Here is a 21,064-nt window from a genome sequence, read left to right on the forward strand (position 1 = left end):
AGAGGAGAAACCCTTAAAATGTTACAAATTGGGCACCCAACATCAATAGGCACCAGTGTTCCTTATAAGGCGAGCACCTGGGCAACTGCCCAGGAAAGATTCAAATGCTACACAGCTGATTAGCAGAGTGCCCACAGCCTCCCAGAGCTGGCAGTATCTGTTTCTATTTGGTGGTGCACACTTGCATATGCCTTGGTGCATATAACAAAATGTATTCCACACATGGGTCGAAAAAATTGTAACATTGGTAGGCACTTTTGAAATTTGAGGCCAGGGAAACTAAAACCCTTAAGGGAGATGTAGTACATTTACTGGCAATGGCTTAAAGTGCATGAACTGTACATTTGTCTACTTCAGTCTGAGATCAGGGCGAACTAGCTGAACCACCAGTGTTGCTTAATATTACACTTTTCCCAGTTTACTCATTTGTTCTTGTATTTCTTCCAGCTCCTTTCTGCTGCTGTTTTCCTTTTGTTTTACTGGGTACTAATTGGTACCCCACACGGAGGTGGATCTTGGAGACTCAAAAAGTAAGCCAGCTCCGTTGCTCTGACCTGCTGGTGCCCTCACAATTCCAGACATGAAAAGACTCAGCAAGATAGACACTGATCATGCTCTCACATTCTTTATCAGAGAGTGGCTTTACAGGCCACAGAATGAGGCACTTCTCAACTCTGTTGCTGAAACCAATAGTTATTATTACACATTGGTGGTGCTGGTACATGACTGTGTGTGTGACTGACAAGCATGACCGCTACAAGAAAAACATACTGGGAAATTATTTGGAAAACGGTTATAAGATTCTAGCAAGACCGAACATTTATTACACCAGAAGACATGTGGAGGCCAAGAAAGAGGATAAAACACTACTGATTTGTTAGCCCACATCTGGCAAATGCAGACAGTGTCCTAAACAGACCCAAAGGCTGTGGCTATGATTCACCCCTTTGGAGCCTTTTCATCGCTGCTCGCCTGAGCAAGAGGCTGGTGGTACCCTGAGGTTCCAGGAAGGAGGTGAGAGAAGCAGTAAGGACCCTACCTCCAGCAGACCCTGTGCTCCAAGACTCTTGAATCTGTTAGGCAGGGCCAGCTTTAGGGAAAATGGTGCTCTGGGTAAATTTATATTTTGGCACCTGTTTTTTGAGTTTGAGAACAGCAGTGCAGAGCGTGAGGATCCAGAGGCCAGTCTGCAGAGTTTCTGAGCCCAAGGGCTAATGTAACTTTAATTCTCTTGTGTACAGGAAAAATTGTCCTGAGATACCTAGTCATTACTTCATTTACTCACAACTGGCCACAAAACCCTCTCATCCCCACAAAAAGCAACAGCAGCACGTGGCATGTAGTCCCTGAAATTCAAAGACTGTTGGAGGTGGTTAACAGCTGCAACAACCATGAGAGAATTAACAGATTAATTAGCGTGCATTGTCTTTTCCACGGAACAGGCATTTTTAACCAAGAAGGCGCATTACCAAAACAAATATTAAGAACTAAACAAACTGTCAATAATATTTCTTCTAATCTTGAATTAACCTGTGATCTATGATGCCACGTGAATGCTGAGATTATATTGATTAGCCAAACTGGAAAGGGTAATAGAGAGAGAAAATAATGTTACAGAAGTAGCTAAAGCAAAGGAGCAATTGGACAAAGCGGAGATGTACTTTTCCTTTTCCTCTCTAATTACATTTTGCTAATCCGTTCAATTAACATTGATGAATTTTATGATGAAAAGCATAATGAATCCATTAAACACAAAATAAGTATTGGCATAAACTCTTTTCACCCCAGGAAGTGAATTATATCAGAAAGGCGGTGGTAATTTACTAATAAAATGATCTAATGAAAAGGGAGCCATTCATTCTGTAGTCAGCTAGGGGCAGATTTGAGGAGGGTAGATTCTTACACCAGAGTAAAACCTTAGTTAATGCACTGAAATTAATTGGAATCACTTCTTATTTATACCACTTGTAACTGAGAATAGAATTAGGCCCAGAGCATATATATCTTTTTACTACATAATAATAATATGTAACACTGACATCCCTATTCCTCTCTTCCACTCCCCAAACATACTTCCATAAAAGATAGACTTGCTAAGCAGTTAATTGCTGTCTTAGAATTCATAGACTCTCCTGGAAGTTTTAACCTGAAACTACAAAAGCAGTGATAGATAAGTACAAACAATTTATGATTCACAAATACTCCTCCTATAATACAATTTCCTCCCGCAATGTATGCATGACATTTCTATCATGCACACTCTAAATTTATATGTCATGCATTTCCTTAACAAGACTATTCGTGCAACTATGATAAATAGTACCATAATCTGCAGCAATTTCAATCCTTCTACATGCCAGCAAATGTTGCTTAGCAACGGTTGTTATGGGCAACACCAGCATCTTTTGCCGAAGTCAGTGGCAACCAAGCTTCTACAGGCTGACAATTGAGACTACAGTTTATACCTTGGAGAATATGGAGCCCCTTCCCCCCACAAATCCATATGAGTCATAATCTTCCTTTGCACAAAGTATAAGGCTCAGCAATTATTAATAATTATCAATTTAGTAAGATCAAAACTGCTGTCCTGGAGATGATGCACCTTCCTCTTCTTATTGCACTGAAGAGCCATTAACTGATATTGCAACAATGTGACAGCTTGCCCGCTCCCCAGGCTACTTAACATTCACAACATCATCTTTAAAATGACTTGGGGACCTATGTAGAGTGGTATAAAGAAACCCCTTTACTGGCCTCCTGCTGAGCTGCCTAGCTTTAATATACTCCCAGTCTTTTAAAACAATGTGCAAGTCATTATATTTAAGGCATGCTCTTGATGCTCCTTTATTTCTGGGTCCTGACTATCACCTAATGATTACATCTCCTAATTGTTTAGTGTTTCATATAGGAGGAGTGTTACAAATGTATCCTCTGAGAGCTAACTCAGAATGCCATTTTTCCAGAGAGCTAAAATCCACAGCTCTGTGGAGTCCATAAAATATTTGAAAAACCTTTTAAGCTACAGAAAACATTCAGTCTGGTAAATCCAGCCAGAAAAGTGACAGGTGATCCAGTGCCATTCAAAAACTAAAGTGCACATTAAGCAAGGCTGGATTTAATGATGACAGCTGTGATACGGGTTACAACAGGTATCACGCTGCCTGGTCACAGGGGATTATGAATATTTTATCTCAAATCAATTACCCGGTTGCTATTCCCCCTGCTGTCCTTAAGGCTATCAGCCTGCCCACTAGAAAATCCCTGTTCAGAGCAGGTTGACATCTCGTCCTTAAAAAACACCCCAGTGGGAGCTGAAACTTGGCTTAATCTGGAATAATTTTTAAAATTATGTTTTGCTAAATTGCAAGATTTTTTTTTTTAAGCAGCAATTTTCACATACCTTTATATAATTTGCATTTAAATTACCTCATTAGCTGGAATGGCATATTATCTGTATCCTATTTGTCCTCTGTGAAAGATTTGCCTCTTGAAGGAAACGAAAACTGAAAGTTAAACCCAAGCTCTGAGTCTGAGTTATTATTAAGATTGCAGCCAACAAGAACAAGGCATGTCAAAGTTATGTGTGACAATCCATTGTAAGCAATTACCAGGCTGTCAGATCAATACATGAGATGAAGTATTATTTGCCATAATACCTTGGTACTGCTAGTTGATTTATGGATTGTGTGTCAGACTTTGATTTAAATTTCCTTGTTTATCCTACGGTTGAGTCCTTCCATGAGTGTTAAGAGTATACTCTGAGTGCAGCTACTGTTTGCCAGAGGGGGTCCCGTGATCTTATTCTCACTGAAGTTAAACTCTCAGAATGGAACAGTGAAACTAATGTTGATAGCTTCTCTTCAAAACCTTCGGGTTCTTTTCAATGAAGAGGTTAGGACTCTTGACTAGACCTCTAAGGTCAAATCCCAGTTTTTCAATAGTCTTGTCCCATCATCTTGAGCTAATGACTTCATATGCCTATACTCCCCATTCAAAAAATGGGGCCAATACTTTTTTTCTCTCTGCCTTATCCATTAAGATTGAAAATTCTTCAGGGCAGGGACAATTCTTTTACTGCTGAATATATTAGCGCAATGACTAAAGGCCCATCCGCAGGAATTTCTATGGGGGGTGTAAACGAGTCACGCTATCCTCGCCATTGGTGGGTTCCCGTCACCCATTTTTATTGCACCCATCGGATAGCCAGGCACCCTTCAACATAATCCCGGGCCTCAGCCCCTTAGTCCCAGAATCCCTCTAGTTCCTGCTTTGACCTGGACAGCCGGTCGCATGGAAGCGTTTCACCCTACCGGGCGGAGTAAAAAAGTTCGGGCCCGCTCCTCCCTCCGAACCCCAGCCCAGGGCCCTTAAGGCAGGGACTGCCGGTCCCTGCCTAGCGGATGGGGGTAGTGCCCCTAAACACACCCGCTCACGGGATCCACGACCCTGCCCTGGGCCGCTTCCTACTCTGTCCCTCCTAGGGACCAGTCCCCTCCGAGGGTCCTCACCTCACTCTCGCTCCCTGGGTTCCACGTCTCCCAGTCCTCCTCTCCTCCCTGAACGCTGTGCCGGCTTGGCTCCCTGGCGTCACCGCACCTGCGACACCAGGCAGCCCCCGTCTCCCCATGCCATCATACGTCCACGCCGCGCTAGCCCCTCCTCCCGAGGCATTCTCCGGCGGCGCCCCTTGTTCCCCATGTTCCGCGGCGCCGGTCCCTGGGCCTGCGGTCAGTCCCAGGGTTCCCGCGATGGGCCGACTGCCCACCCCCCAGTGAGTCCTCCGGCTCTTGCCTCGGCCCCCTCGAGTGCGGGGCGGGAGCGCCCCGTCACAGGGGGGTATGCTTTTTTTTGGTAAATGTGGACTGCAAGGCTGTGACTACACTGCACTCTAAACTCAAAATAGGATACGCAATTTGTGTTACGCAAAATGCCTAGCTTATTTTGAGTGCTATTTCGAGACAGCTCTAAAGCCTCGTGGAATGAGGGTTACCGGGATGCCGAAATAGCGCGCCTGTTATTTCAAAAAATATTTTGAAGTAACAGGTGGCTTGTGAAGACACGGGGTAGCTATTTCGGGATACCTCTGGTATCCCAAACTAACTCTGATGTGTAGACTTACCCCAAGGGTGTGAATACACCCTCCATGGTCCCCCAAGCAAGCAGGGAAATCAGCTCCAGCCTTCCCCCAGACAGCTAGAGCAAGGGGGAGGGAGGCTCAGGCAATGCGCCACTCCTGCCTTCCCCTGGCTGGCTAGAACATGCACCCTTGGGGGACCACAGAGGGGGCTTTCATACTCTTCACACTCTCACTGCTTATGGGCTTGACAAGCACAACAGAGTCTCAATCTTGGTTGGGACATCTAGGTGTTATAGCAATAGAAGTAATAATAATATCACTATGTGTAAGTCCATACTCTTATAGATTCATAGGGGTTGAGGCCTTAAGGCAGTGGTCACCAACCAGTAGATTGGGATCTACTGGTAGATCTTGGAGCCTCTGACAGGTGATCCTGACTGGTTTGGCCACGTGGCTATCAAGTGCCACCACTTCAGCTGCTCCTCCTCCCACTCCTGTGCATGTCTGGCCCTTTGCCTTGGAGTTGGTCCCCTAGGAGCGCCTGTTTGCTGTGCAGGGCAGGGAAGGGAGAGGATGGGTGCTGATATCAAGGTGCTCCCTTCTTCCATCCTGTATCCTATCTCCACAGAGCAGAGAGGGGGCACAAGAGGACTAGGGATAGAGCAAATTTGTTAGCTGCTTTTGGCAGTGGTGCAGGGCCAAGGCAAGGGCAAGCCTGCCTTAGTTTCACTGCACCATCACCCAGGAACGACCTGAGCTAAGCGGTGCCCAGCTGTAGTCCACATCCTGAACCCCTATCCCGGTCATGAACCCCCTCCTGCACCCTAAGCCCCTGCCCTAGCCCTGAGCCTCCATGAATCCAAACACCCCTCCAGCACCACAGCTGCCTGCCCCAAGCTCAGCTCAGAGCCCCTCTCACACTCCAAATCCCTTAATCCAAGACCAGAGCCTGCACCCCAACCCGCTGCCCCAGCCCGGTGAAAAGGAGTGTTGGGAGGGAGGAAGATGGAGTGAGCAGGGGCAGGGCCACAGAGAGGCGGGGCAAAGGAACACAAAGGAGGCGGGGCAAGGATATTTAGTTTGAGGTAGCTCTTGGAATGCACTTAAATTCAAAAAGTGATCTTGTGTGTAAAAAGGTTGGAGACAACTTCCTTAAGGGATCACTACATTATCTAATCTGATCTCTTGCATACAACAGGTAATTACATTTTACTCTGTTTCCAAGCTATTGAGCCCAACACCTCAACTGTATGGCTAAAGTAGATCTTCTAGAAAGGCATCCAGTCTGGATGGGAAGAAATCAAGAGATGGAAACCACCACTTCTTCTGGAAATTTGAGCCGATGGTTAATCACCCTTCATCGTTAAACATTTGAGCCTTGAGTCAATTAATTTTTTTCTGATTTCAGCTTCTAGTCATTGGTTTTTGTTATTCCTTGATGAGCTCACCAGACTGTGCTCTTGAAGTATCTCATTGGCAGGCTTTTTTTCCAGTCCTGGAGCATTTTTGTGACTCTTTTTGGCACCTTCTCCAGTAGTGTTGTTCTTTGGTGTACATGGCTGAGCGAGGACAAGACTGATGAAATCCTAGGAAAACAGTCCCAATTTTTTGCTACCCTTGCATTAATTTTTTTGTAAGTGGGATGCTGATTTAAACCTGCAGAAGATCTATCCATCAGTTCTTTGCACCTATATACTAAACAGGAGCCTTTGCCTTTTTAAGCAAACACCAGAGCTCCAGGATTTTGGGGAACTAAAAATCTGTATAATGAAATAAAGGCTTTGTTAGACTTCAGGGATATAGTTTTGCCCCATTTCCCTGTTTGAAATTGCCAGCTCCTGGGTTAGTTCGAGGGGAGAGAAGTAACAGTAGCATTTACCAATATCATTAGGGCTGTCTGGTGCCGGGTCTGTGATATCTATAAAAGAGGAGCTCATATGGAGTACACAAGGGTGCTCTCAGAAGTATTCAAGTTTCTGCATTTTACAGAAAAAAAACCCGTCTGCAGGGAAACGTTTGCTGTAGGTTTGCATTAGTTATAGAGAAGGTACAATTTCTTCGTGACTGGAACTAATGCAATCTGTAAGAAAATCAATGCAGGTTCACATGAAATTCACACATATTTCTGGGAGGGCACTGCAGTCTGTCAGACAGAGACATGCTCTGCTAACACAGAAAAACAGTCAATAGCCACGCATTTGATCTCACTTCTTCCACATTACCGCAAGCCTTCCAGACAACAAAGGACACATCTTCACACAGCTTCCTTCTGCTTCAGAATAGATTTCAGACTGGGACTCACTCTTACCGTCTGCTCTGATCTTGTGTTATAAAGACCAGCTTGATAATGTCTAAGCTAGGTCCAGAGGCTCAAAAGCTCTTCCCACAGCTGTGGCATATCCAGGCTGAGGGGGAGGGGGGATAATCCTATTGCACAGAAGCCAGAAATGAGTAAAAGTTGCAAAAGGAGAGGCTGGTTACGGGTAATGCAGGAGGCTGGAAAGTCTGAGTGACATAATTTGACACACATTCGCTGAAAGTTATATACATAATTTTTATCCCAGCTAGAGTCACAAAATGGTGGCTTGCAAGTGGCAGTGCTTACCTTATAGCCATGGGCAGCTGGTATCATACGCACAGGAAGGCTCTGTCTTCCCAAACAGCCTGACATAATCCCACCCACAGGTCCTCGCTTGCCTAATGTTCCCTTTGTTGCCTAGAGGCTAGGACAGGCAGGCTTGTGGCTGCTGTATGCACAAGACACCCAGGCTGCTGTCTAGTAATCCTCTTTGCGCTGGGACTGGGCCGCTCACCCAGTGCTGAGATTGGGGGCTTGCTGGCTGTGCCACCCATCTTCCCTGGAGCGCACTGGCTCTTTTCCATAGGTGTGCTCCATGTTACGGCTAGAGAGGGTGAGGCAGAAAGGGTGGGCCTTGGGCAGAGGGGGAGGAACTGGGGGCTAGCATCCCTTAAGGATGTATTCACTCACCGTCCATGCTTATAGCTAACTTTTTAGTCCTATGTGGAGAGCACTGCCCTGGGATCTGAGAAGCCCAGATTCCAACCCCTGCCTTGCTGCAAGGATTTGAACACAGATGAGTGTCCTAACCACCAGGATATTTTTATTTTCTTGCTCTCCTTCTGACCCATTGACTAGTCAAGTACTTTATACAGAGTTCAATAGGTTAGTGGCCCCTTCTGAATACACTATGGCTGATGACTGAGGCTTTCATCTTGGAGTGGGGAGTTCAAATCTAGTCTCTCCAATCTGCTGGATACCCCTTCCTTCTCTAGCTGTCCTGTGAATATAGTCCTCTAAAAATGGCCCAGAAATAAAACATTTTGAGTTGAGCAATGTGTTTATGTTCAACCCTACAATGGATTCTTTTGATTTGCCAAAGTTCTTTTTAATTTGATTTGACCTGAACTAAAAATTATTTTGATGATTTGTTTGTTTGTTTTGGAGCTGACAGCAAACAAAAAAAAATCAGTTATTTGCATACCTTTAATTTCTAGACGGGTGAGTTTTATCCAGATACATAGTTTTTGCTTAAATTAGAAACAAAACGATTATATAGCCTGATTTTTTGATTCACAGTCTCAGGCCAAATACAAAGACAGAACTAAACATAGACTGAAGAAACGGGAAGGAGGGGGGAGAGAGGGAGAGAGAGAGAGAGATACTAAAAACTGAAGAATAAAAAGAGAAATGCTGCCATAATAGACAAAAACTGAGCAGAGAAAATGCAGACACAGATGCCTTTAGGCAGGCACAGCAGCAGCAATATTTCATTTTAATTTGTTACGGAGACTGAAACCACATCCTGAAAATTGGGACAAGCACTTGCTTGTTTCTCCAGAACAACAAGATTTTAAGTCTAAGAGATCTGCCCATGATCCAGCATCTCCATCTCCGCACTGAAAAATGTGCCTAGGTATGGCACTGAAATGTCCTGATATTTCAGATTGCTTCAATGGACAGAAGCTGTGCACAGTGGGGGCGAAGCTGTGAGCAGCCCCCATGGGCTGGTAAGCTACTCCCTGGTTCTTTATCCTGTGTTTGTCTTGTCTGTTTAAATAGTAAACTCTTTTCCTTCTCCACTACTTGTCAATGTAGTTGAGGTCTTCTGTCAAATGAACTAAAAGTCACTATTGCAATCCAAGGTGATTTGCATCCCTAATTGGATACTAATGTCGGAAAGAGTGATGCAGAAATTAGCTCTGAAGTTATTTAATAAAAGTACAGACGCATTACAACCAGGCTGCATGGATCCTTCCTGCTGAGGCTTATCACCAGCGTTCCACATAGTACCAGCCGTAGCTGTGGCTTGCACATCATGGCTGATTGTCCATTAGGAACTGTACAGAGACCACCAGCTTACTTCCCACAGACTCACCAAAACTCATTGATGCCTTTTCAAGGGAGGGTAGAACTTTTTAGATATGTGAGGTGTGGTTTTCTGCACTATGGACTGTGATTGAACCAACTATGTGTGGTTAACCTGTTTGACCAGCTAAAAGAACTCATTTAATAAAAAAAACAACAAATGGTCTGGTAGCACTTTGCAGACTAACAAAACATGTAGATGGTATCATGAGCTTTTGTGGGCACAGCTCACTTCTTCAGATGACCGGAGTTATGAGTTTAGGATGTGCACACACAAAATAAAAAGGAGGGGGGAAAGGGAGCGGGGAGGGAAAAGCAAGGGAGGGGGATGAGAGACAGAGAGCATCAGTAAGTATCTGAAGATTGGGTAGTTAAACTGAAGCAGATAAGAATTAAAGTCAATAGATAGGATCCCATGTCAGGAAGGATACAACACAGAGAGTTGGTTGCACCTTCAATGGCTGTTAAACTGGTAATGTCCTAACCAACTTTCATCAGGATTGAGTCCAATAGCATGTGAATTGAATTTGCAGATGAACTCTAATTCCAATGCTTCCCTGTGGATCTAGCCTGTAGAACTGGTTTGTGACAAGACAGCTACTTAGAGATCTTTCAGAGTGTGATGTGGAGATTGAAATGCTCACCAATAGGTTTCTGTATGTTTCCTTTACGTATACAGGCAGTCCCCGACTTACGCGGATCCGACTTATGTCGGATCCGCTCTCATGAACGGGACTTTTCTCGCCCCGGAGCTCACGGGTGGCGTGTCGCCACCCGTGTCCTCCGGGGCGAGAAAAGCTTCTCCCGGTCTCCCTGGTCTGCTGGGGGGGGGGGGGTCCAGCAAAGCCGCTGGACCCCCCCCAGCAGACCAGGGACACCCGAGCAAAGCCGCCCAGGCAGCGGGAGTCCCGCTGCCTGGGTGGCTTTGCTCATTTGCCCCAGAGCAAAGCCGCCCAGGCAGCGGGACTCCCGCTGCCTGGGCGGCTTAGATTCTGTCCCCCTGGTCTGCTGGGGGGGTCCAGAGGCTTTGCTGGACCCCCCCAGCAGACCAGGGGGACAGGAGCAAAGCCTTGGAGCACGCCCGCAGTGGGACAGCCCAAGCGCGCCCGGGCTGTCCCGCTGCGGGCGTGCTCAGCGGCTTTGCTCTCCGTCTCCCTGGTCTGCAGGGAGACGGGGAGCAAAGCCTTGGAGCACACCCACAGCAGGACAGCCCAGGCGCGCTTGGGCTGTCCCCCTGCGGGCGTGCTCAGCGGCTTTGCTCTCCGTTTCCCTGGTCTGCAGGGAGACAGGGAGCAAAGCCTTGGAGCACGCCCGCAGCGGGACAGCCCAGGCGCGCTTGGGCTGTCCCGCTGCGGGCGTGCTCAGCGGCTTTGCTCCCCGTCTCCCTGGTCTGCAGGGAGACGGGGAGCAAAGCCTTGGAGCACGCCCGCAGCAGGACAGCCCAGGCGCGCTTGGGCTGTCCCGCTGCGGGCGTGCTCCAAGGCTTTGCTCCTGTCCCCCTGGTCTGCTGGGGGGGTGCAGCTAGTGCCCCCCCCCAGCAGACCAGGCTTTTCTTGCCTACCCCTGGGGTAGAGCAGCTGGGGGCTGCCGGGTTGGTCCCGCAGCGCCGCTCCAGACCAACCCGGCAGCACCCCAGCTGCTCTGCCCCAGGCGTCCTGATTCAGCCGCTGCTGGTCAGTTTCAGCAGCGGCTGAATCAGGACGCCTGGGGCAGAGCAGCTGGGGTGCTGCTGGGTTTCTCCAGTAGCGCTGAGGAGCCGCGCTACTGGAGCAACCCAGCAGCACCCCAGCTGCTCTTCCCCAAGCGTCCCCAAGTCAGCCGCTGCTGAAACTGACCAGCGGCTGACTACAGGAAGCCCGAGGCAGAGTTGCTCTGCCCCAGGCTTCCTGGAATCAGCCACTGATCAGTTTCAGCAGCAGCTGACTTGGGGACGCCTGGGTTTCTTAAGTTGAATCTGTATGTAAGTCAGAACTGGCATCCAGATTCAGCCGCGGTTGAAACTGATCAGTTTCAGCAGCGGCTGATGCCAGTTCCAACTTACATACAGATTCAACTTAAGAACAAACCTACAGTCCCTATCTTGTAGGTAACCTGGGGACTGCCTGTATCTGATTTGTGTCCATTCTTTCCTGCAGAGACTGTCCAGTTTGTCCAATATATATAGCAGTGGGGTCCTGCTGGCATTTGATGGCATAGATCAAATTACTGGATGTGCAGTCAAATGACCTTTTGATTTGGTGGCTTATGTTGTTGGCTCCAGTGATGAATTCGCCAGTATAGATATGTGGCCAGAGTTGGCATCATTTTTGGTTGCAGGGCTGGGTTCCTGGAGGCTTATGACATGGTTGTGTGGCATGCTTACCAGAAAGAATTCATTTCAGATTGGGGGGTTGTCTGTAAGCAACCCACGAAAGCTCATGATACCATCTACATGTTTTGTTAGTCTATAAAAGTGCTACCAGACCATTTGTTGTTGTTTTTTCTGTAACAGACCACCTCAGCTTCCTCCTGTAGCTTCATTTCATAAAACAAGTCAGCCTATCAGAAGGCTTTTCAGTCTAGCAGATGAAGCAGTAACAAGATCTAATGGCTGGAAGCTGAAGTCTTCCCCAGTTCAAATAGAAATAAGACACAGAGTAAGTGTATTTAATTGCTGCAATTGATTACCAAGGGATGTAGTAAATTCTGCCACTTGGAGTATTTAAATCAAGACTGGAAGTCTTTCTAAAAGCTGTTCTCTATTTCAGCCTCAAATCGTTGTAGGAATTACTGGGTGAAATGTATTACTTGTTGCTATACAGGAAATCAGACTAGATCACAATGGGCTGTTCTACTCTAAGAGTCTATTCAGCACAGGTGGTATTCTCCCAAGCTCTCCCAATACCTAGCTTTTATGGTCTCATTTCCAAAACTGCATCCCCTTCCTTTTGCAACTCAAAATGCTTTTATCTTGTTTTAAATGAAAGGGATAGTTTGCATGACCATCATGCAAGATATTTGCAGCTGTGTAAACTGACTGGAGAAGATGAAGATGCGTATTAGCAGGAAAGCATGAGCTATATGAAAGTGGCTAATATTTCCATTACTTTGGTCTTTTGTTGTAACTCATCAGACTCCTAGTATACAAGGTAATTAGACAGATAGTGTAATACAGGCAAATAAATGCCAACTGCGCCCTGCTTGTGGGCAGGTTGTAACATTGTTTATTTCATTATTATAACACAAGTCCTCATACAGTGGCTGCAATGCTACGATAAAGCTATAATACAGACATTAAAAAATACTGTTGAGAAGACCTTGGGAAGAAATGTTTACTTCCAATACAAGCTTGTTTTACATTCAGAGTTTCAGATACTGGCGAATAAAAAGAAACAAAACCCAAAATAAAAATAAAACACGACCTTGAATGTCATTAACACATGTTCATCTTTTTCTAGGATATTGCTGCCAATTAAAATGCGACAGAAAAAATACCCACCACAGGCCACAATGTTGAAAGAGAGTCAGATCTAGTAACTACACTTACAGAGAGTGTTTCAAATTGAGATCCGGTATCCTGGGATAAACTCTGCCCTATATTATGCCATTGAAATGGTATCACAATCAACTGTGTTGCCTGAGCGGTCTGATGGAAGAATAGAGACCAATATATTCACATTGGTTTTATTCTAAAAACTTTAAACCACTACCCAGGAGATCAGTAAATGCTAGGAAGTGAGGCCCTGACTCTGCAATGAGCTCTGTGGGGACAGAGTACCATTCACTTCACTGAAGGGCTGCATACATTAATGGATTTTAGGGCCTGAAGGGACTGTTATGCTCATCCAGTCCAGCCTCCTGCATCACACTGTTCAAAGATTTTCACCCAGTGATATCTGCATCAAGCCATGGCTGCTGGTTGAGCTAGAGTCTCTTTCTCAGAAAGACACTCGGCCTTGATTTAAAATCTTTGGTTAAAATAAACCTACCACATCTGTAGGGGAGTTGTTCCCATGAATAATTAACCTTCCTGGTAAAACCTTAAACTTCCTATGGGGGTCACTGAAGGATCCGGGGCCAAATGTTTCTCCAGCCTATCAGTGACTATGATACATACCATCCACTTTCATAGCTTTCGTATATTTTTACATATATCGATAAGTTGACAGAGGGAGATTTAAGAGGTACATTTTCAAAAGACTGAAGCCCGGGTTTCCTTTTCGGGGACACAGCTTGTGTTCACATTTTGTACCTACAGCTGCATTACAGGTGCAAATTCCAGTGTAAGGTTTGAAGGCAAAGTTACACCGACCAAGACGAGGTCACCGTTTTGAAATGTGATGCCAAGTGACTTCCCTTAGGTCTCGCAAGGAGTCAGTGGCCCTCCTTATCAATCCTCACTGCCACACAGTTTGTCCTTCCTTCTTTTACAGTCTCTCATTCTACAATACACTGATCTGTGTTACACTACTGTATTGTCTCCTCCCAATGAAAAGCTCCATTATTCGTGTGCTTTTACTTCTTGCAACTATATTGATAAACAACCAAGACACTGGCTTAAGACTATAGGGGGCACAAGAGGGGTTAAAGAGGGTGACAGCCCCCTAACTATCATTGGGGCACAGAACTTCTCTAGTCCTGAGGGTGTGAAGGCTGGGGAGAGTGAGCTACTGCCAGGACTGAGCTGGTTGGGGTGGGTAGGGTTGCCAGGTAGATCCCGCTAAAAAACCGGAAACACTTGTCCGGGGGATGTGTGTGGGGGGCGGGGCTGGCCGGGAGGGAGGCGGAAAGCAGAGCTGGCGGGGGGGGGGAGGGAAGGTCCGGGGGCTGCGGGGCTAGACGGGAGGAGGGGGGGCAGGAAGCAGAACTGGAGGGGGTGGGAGGTGTCCAGGGGCCGCGGGGCTGGCTGGCAGGAACAGGGTGGGAAGCAGAGCTGGGGGGGGGGGAATCGGGGACTGTGGGGCTGGAAGGGAGGATGGGGAGCCCGGAGGAAGGGGGGTGGGAAGCAGAGCTGGCGGAGGGGCCTCTGGGGGCTGGCCGGCAGGAAAGGGGGGCCCGGAGAAAGGGTGTCTGGGGGCCACGGGGCTGGCCAGCAGGAAGAGGGGGTGGGAAGCAGAGCTGGGGGGAGAATCGGGGGCCATGGGGCTGGAGGGGAGGATGGGGGGGCAGAGAAAGAGGGGAGGGAAGCAGATCTGGAGCGGGGGGGGGGGGGGAGGGAGATGCAGCCACTGGCTGCAGCCGGAGTCCTTCCAGCCGCGCCTCCAGCAGGTGCTCCCTTTACTTGCCAGCAGAAGTTGGGCGGGGCGGGACTGGGAGCCCCTCCCCCCGCCTGGCTTCTGCTCGCAACCAGAGGCTCCCAGCTGGGAGGCGGTGCCACGATTGGCGCTGGGAGCTTCTGGTCATGTGCAGATGCCGGGCGGGGGGAGTGGCTGGAAGTCCCAGCCCCCGCCCTGCCCGACCGCACCTGGCTTTTGCACGCGACCACAGGGCTCCCAAAGGCAATCGTGGCCCTGCCTCCCAGTCGCTCTCCCACCCTCGCCAGGCTTCCATTTGGTGCCCAGCCAGGAATTCACAAAATACCGGACATTGCACATGTCCAGTATTTTCTTAATATTTCTACCAGACAGACGATGCAAATACTGGACTGTTCAGTAGAAAACCAGATACCTGGCAACCCTTGGGCCCAGGTGGGCAGCAGCTAGCAACTCAGGATCCAGTGGGGACAGGGGAGAAAAACTCCCTGGGAGGCACAGCATGTGTCCCCCCAAAAAAGTTCAGATTTAAATTCCTTCACATACCCTTGCTTAAGACAGAGAACAATTTTTGTTTTCATTTATACTCATTTAAATCCACAATGATTACAGACTTCAGTTACTCTATTTATTATTCTTATCCTTATTGATTTGTATTATGGTAGGGCTATAATATCTTGTTCCCATTGTGCTAGGCACTGTACAAACACAAAATAAAAAGACAGTTCCTGCCCCACAGAGCTTAGAAGTGAGTATAGGACAAAAGATAAGAGGTGGATGCAGACAGAGGGGGAGCACAAGGAAATAATGAAACAAAAATATTCCATATTTACAATAATGTATCGTAAAGAAGAATTTGGCCATACTCGCCATTTAAAACAGCACTCCTGGCCAAGAAACTTAAGTATGCAAGTGTTTCAAAGTGGGAAAAAATAAAATAGAAAAGTCGCACTGATTCACTTTCAACTACACCTAATCATTCTCTTGCTACTAACGAATGTACGCTATGACTTTTTCCAACAAATTAGAATACATGAAAGGTGCCAGATTGATAAGCCCTAAAGATCTGTCTTTCTCCAGTCGAGAGATTTGGAACAGGGAATAGTATTGTTCAAGGTTATCCACAATGCCCAGCCATTATGCCTCAAACCAGATCTCGAAGGGTATGTCTACGTAGCAAGTAATCTCATGGGACTGGCCCATGTCTCCGAACTCAGGCTTTTAGGGCTCGCAGGTCTGTAAAGTTGCTGGGTAGATGTTCAGACTTGGGCTGGAGCCAAAACTTTGGGACCCTATCACTCCACAGTAGGATATGTTTACCCTGCAAAGTAATGCTAAGAGGGTTAGTAGAACTTCAGTTAGCAGATCCAGGTTTGATGACCTAGGTCTTGAGGTGTCTACACTAAATTGTAACTCCAGGCTAGGAATTGTTGAACCCTGGGTCCCAATCTTGGAGTCCAATGTCTATCTTGCATCATAATGAGTCCAAAAACCCACACTGAAGACTTCCTAGCACCCTTCCAACATATAGCCCATCTGGCCCTTTGTTCATGATGCAGTGGGGGAAAACGTCACCGTCCACCAAACCTGCCAGTTGAAAAGACATAGAAATTTGGCCTGCGGGATTGTGAGATACTTTCGGAGGCCTCCCAGGGCAATCCATCAGGACTGCACCTACATTGCAAAGCAATAGAGCTTGAAATCTGAGTCCTGGCTTGATCCGCTTGTACAAGGGGCTTTAGCCTGCCCTCGTGAAATGGCACCCTTGGTTGACTGAAACACACCTATTGGGTGTGATTCACTGTTCCATGTAGTGGCACAGAAAGGGATTTTCATGTGCAAAGCCTTGCCCTTGTAGAACTGCAAATATTCCCGTAGCACCTTCGATGTTATCCATTATTTTTACACACAGGAAGTCAAACAGTGAAAACAACACCTACATAAAAGAATACCTTGTTAAGGGCCTGATTGAAAACCCAATGAAGTTAATCGGAGGCTTCAGATAAGGCCCATGCATGGACAACTATATCACAAGTTCATCAATATTTCTGGGATGGTCAGAAAGTTCCATTTCAGTGATTCTTCAACTTTCCCACTAGATAGTCATGTCAACCCGAGTTCTCAACAAGTTTGCACTTGGCCTAAGTAAACTAATAAGAAAGGGTTTAATCCACATAGCAGAGCAATTTGGTAGCAGGAGACTCTCCAGGTTTTGCTGACAGATGCAAATATTTACAGCAAACGGTGAATGTGTCATGGGGTCAAGCAGCAGAGCAGCTGCAGTAACAGCATAAAGCCACATAATGTTCTCTTTGGCTCCATGTTCACATAATTGATTGAATCGGTAGGTGATCAGTTATATTCAACACTCATTAAATTATCTCCTTGCCAGTAAGGAAGCCACTTCTTTTAAAGAAAGGCATCAAATAGATGAGGTAAGGTCATTTTTACCACTCCACCCAAAGCAGAACAATGGGCATTTAAGATTTGCAATGTACACCTTGACCTATGACTTTTTGTACCAGCAGCAAAATATAAATACACATTAAAGTGTAGCACAGCTTGGCTTTCTTCTTTAGTTGCCAGGTATAATATCACATACACTAAGGAAAATGACTGTGCAGTATCAGAGTAAGGCAGATCAGGGAAGTCTCAAAAGGAACACCACACTGTTTAAACTAACAATTTGCAAAGTGAGGGCTAAAAGAAAAAAATTACATGAAAAATCATTTGGTTTTGAGTTTTATTATGAAAATAAAGACTTCATCTCTATAAATCCATTCCTCCTTACTGATCCTCCTTGTCTAACTTCATGTCAGCCTCCACCCTGCCAGATTTTGTACCCTTGTCCATCCACCTGTCAGTTTCTGAAACAATTGCCTCTGATGTCTCTCATGCATGATATGGCCTCCCTGAACTAATATGAAAGACACTTACCCTCTTCATTCAAACCTCTTTTACCATGCTTACTTGTTGATTTGTATAGAAAATCATTTTTCATTGTTCCTCTCTCTTGACCTCTGCCTACTTGTCTGTCCTTAAACTGTGAAGAAAATGAGGAGTCCTGTGGCACCATAAAGACTAACAGATACATATAGGCACAAGCTTTTGTGGGTGAAAAACATGTAATCAGATGCATGGAAGCCATGCAACTCACAAAGTGGTTTTTACCCCCAAAAGCTTATGCCCAAATAAATTGGTTAGTCTTTAAGGTGTCACAGAACTCCTTTTTGTTTTTGCAGATAAAGACTAACACAGCCACCCCTCTGAGACTTAAACTGTGAGTTTATTGGAGCACTGAACATCCGTTCTTGGACATCTGGAAGACAACTTTCACCCAATGTGTGCAAAGTATCACACCAGTAACAAGTTTATTGTAATGTTCATGGTCCTGGATCAATTGTGGTTGACTGTTGTATCCACTTGAAATTCACTGTTTTAATGTAAGACTCAACGATGTAGTTTGGCTTTCTGTCAGGGGCTTAGCTCTGGGGTGTTCATCAAGTCAAATGTTCATGGGAAACCCTGAGAAGCAAAGCTGCTGTATTTCTCATAGTGTCATGGAAAGGCAGAATTCACCACTGATTTGTGCACAAAGATATTTTCACAAAGATATATATGGCACAACATGAATAAGCCATGAGCAGGGCAACTAGTTTAAAATTTGTACAGAGACAAGTGAAAGGCAAAATAAAAGAAAGCTGTTCCTTTAGAATAAGCTCTGTGGACACATCCATCTCTGGTGTAAAACCCCTAGGGTATGTCTACACTACAAAGTTAGTTCAAACTAACGGACGTTAGTTCGAACTAACTTTCATAGGCGCTACACTAGTGCTCCGCTAGTTCGAATTTAATTCGAACTAGCGGAGCGCTTAGTTCGAACTAGGAAAACCTCATTTTACGAGGATTAAGCCTAGTTCGAACTAAGGGGTGTGTAGCCCCTTAATTCGAACTAGTGGGAGGCTAGCCCTCCCCAGGTTTCCCTGGTGGCCACTCTGGCCAACACCAGGGAAACTCGTCTGCCCCCCTCGGACCTCTTAAAGGGGCACGGGCTGGCTACGGTGCCCGTGCCAGGTGCAAGCCTGCCAGCACCCAGCCAGCAGACCCTGCACCTGGCACGGATCGAGCCACCCACCTGATGCCCCCCAGCCCTCCCCCTCTTCCCGGGACCAGGCTGGCGGCTCCCGGGAGCTTGCCCGGGACCGCAAGAGGCGGGCACCCGCCTAGGCTAGAGCGGACATCATGGACCTCGTCCACGACCTCCGCACTAGGCACAGGAAAGTGGCCGTCTAGGGCAAGAGAGCTGTCAGCCTGGCCACCCAGGAGCAGGTGTGCATGAAAATCAAGGTGGTCCACTGAGACCCCCGACCCTGAGCCCTGAGCTTACAATGGCCGTACTGGGTCAGACCAAAGGTCCATCTAGCCCGGTAGCCTGTCTGCCGACAGCGGCCAACCCTAGGGACCCTGGAGGGGATGGACTGAAGGCAGAGACCAAGCCATTTGTCTCGTTCCATCCCTCTCCAGCCTTCCACAAACCTTGGGCAGGGACACCACTCCTACCCCCTGGCTAATACCACTCCATGGACCCAACCTCCATGACTTGATCTCACTTCCCTTTAAACTCTGTTCTAGTTCTAGCCTTCACAGCCTCCTGCAGCAAGGAGTTCCACAGGTTGACTCTTTGCTTTGTGAAGAACAACTTTCTGTTACTAGTTTGAAGCCTGCTACCCATTCCTTTCCTCTGCTGTCCTCTAGTCCTTCTTTATGGGAACTAATGAAGAACTTTTCTGGATGCACCCTCTCCACCCAACTCCTGCTTTTAGAGACCTCTATCCTGTGTCCCCCTCCGTCTCCTCTTTTCTAAGCTGAAAAGTCCCAGTCTCTTTAGCCTCTCTTCATATGGGACCTGTTCCCAACCCCTGATCATTGTAGTTGCCCTCCCCTCTCCCACCCTCTCTCTTCCCCTCTCCCACCTCCTTTTCCCAGTCTCCCCCAGTTTTGTTCAATAAAGACAGATTCCATTTTTGAACACAATTGTCCTTTATTTTGTACATCAAGAAGAGGGGCTAGGGAAGGGTAAGTGGAAGGAGGTGAGGGAGGAATGGGGTACGAGCCCCCAATGGGGAGGACTGGGCTGGCTCTGCGGGCTTCTGGGGGTGGAAGCTCTCCTGCAGCCCCCCAATTGCCCCCTCTCCCCAGATGGCAGCCTGCGGCAAGTGCAGCCGGGCTGATGGCCGAGTGCTGTGATGTGCCCAGTGTGGGCACTCCGGGCAATCCAAGCCAGGACTGCTTTGCAAGCGGGGCACCCCTGAGAACTGTCTGTCCGGGGTGGGGTTCGGGTCCCTTTAAGCACAGCCCTCGGCTAGCCTGAGACAGCATCTCCACGCTCTAAGTCCTCCTCTGATGCCCTGCCGGCACTGCTTCCGGCCATCCTTAAGCCCGGGTCAGGGTCCACTTAATGTGGACATGCTAGTTTGAATTAGCAAAACGCTAATTCGAACTAGTTTTTTAGTCTGGATCCGTTAGTTCGAATTAGCTTAGTTCGAATTAACTAATTCGAATTAAGTTAGGTCGAATTAACGTTGTAGTGTCGACGTACCCCTATTGACTTCAGTGGAATTACACCAGGGATGTTGTTGATTCCAGCGCTTTTGCTTTGAAGGCTTTATGTGCCCCAAAAGCCAGAGGCTTGCTTTAAAAAAAATGCTCCTCCAGGGGATTGGGTACCTCTGCTGTTCAAATTTAATTAAAAAAAAATTATGAACACCACTATCAAATAGCTGCCTTTTAAAAGAGTACTAGAGATCCATTATATGGACCTGATTTCCAGAAACATCTCACTATTTTGTGAGAGCAGTTTTGCACCTGCAATTAGTTGTGGGCACATCTTATAGAATTTGGACATCTAAGCAGGGGGAGGGGTGTTGGATTCAGGAAGTGGCCCTTGTGACACAGAGGCTGGCAGAGATGGCAAGGCAGGATGAGGAAAGCCACTGTTGAGGCAGCAGAAATTGGTTGGTGTTACCTCAAATTGGGAAGGAAATCTGACTGAGCATTGCTACGTTCTCTGGTTCATGTCTGTCACCTTTCTTCTGTTCTTCTCACCCTATTGTTCTAATTTATTCATATAGCCCCCATCTCCATAGTTTTTAAATATTTTCTCCACAGCACCTTTTCCGGAGCCCTTTTCCAGAGGATCTGGCCAGTGTAGACGCTCTTTTCCGGCTTTTCTAAAAGCCGGAAAAAAGCGGCGGACATTTTTATTTAAATACCGCGGGGGATATTTAAATCCCCCGCGGATTTCCCTATTACGATCTCAAAAATTACCATGCCCCTTCCGGAAAAGGGGCCAGTGTAGACGTAGCCCTA

The 21,064-nt window shown here is 46.9% G+C and overlaps 1 protein-coding gene across 1 annotated transcript in view; it reads right to left on the reverse strand.

The window, feature by feature from the left end:
- The window catches only part of FRMD4A (FERM domain containing 4A), a 567,858-nt gene that overhangs the window by 483,267 nt on the left and 63,527 nt on the right, over positions 1-21,064 (reverse strand). The window lies entirely within an intron of this gene.

The sequence above is a fragment of the Pelodiscus sinensis genome, chromosome 1, assembly GCF_049634645.1.
Source record: "Pelodiscus sinensis isolate JC-2024 chromosome 1, ASM4963464v1, whole genome shotgun sequence".
Taxonomy (NCBI): Eukaryota; Metazoa; Chordata; order Testudines; family Trionychidae; genus Pelodiscus; species Pelodiscus sinensis.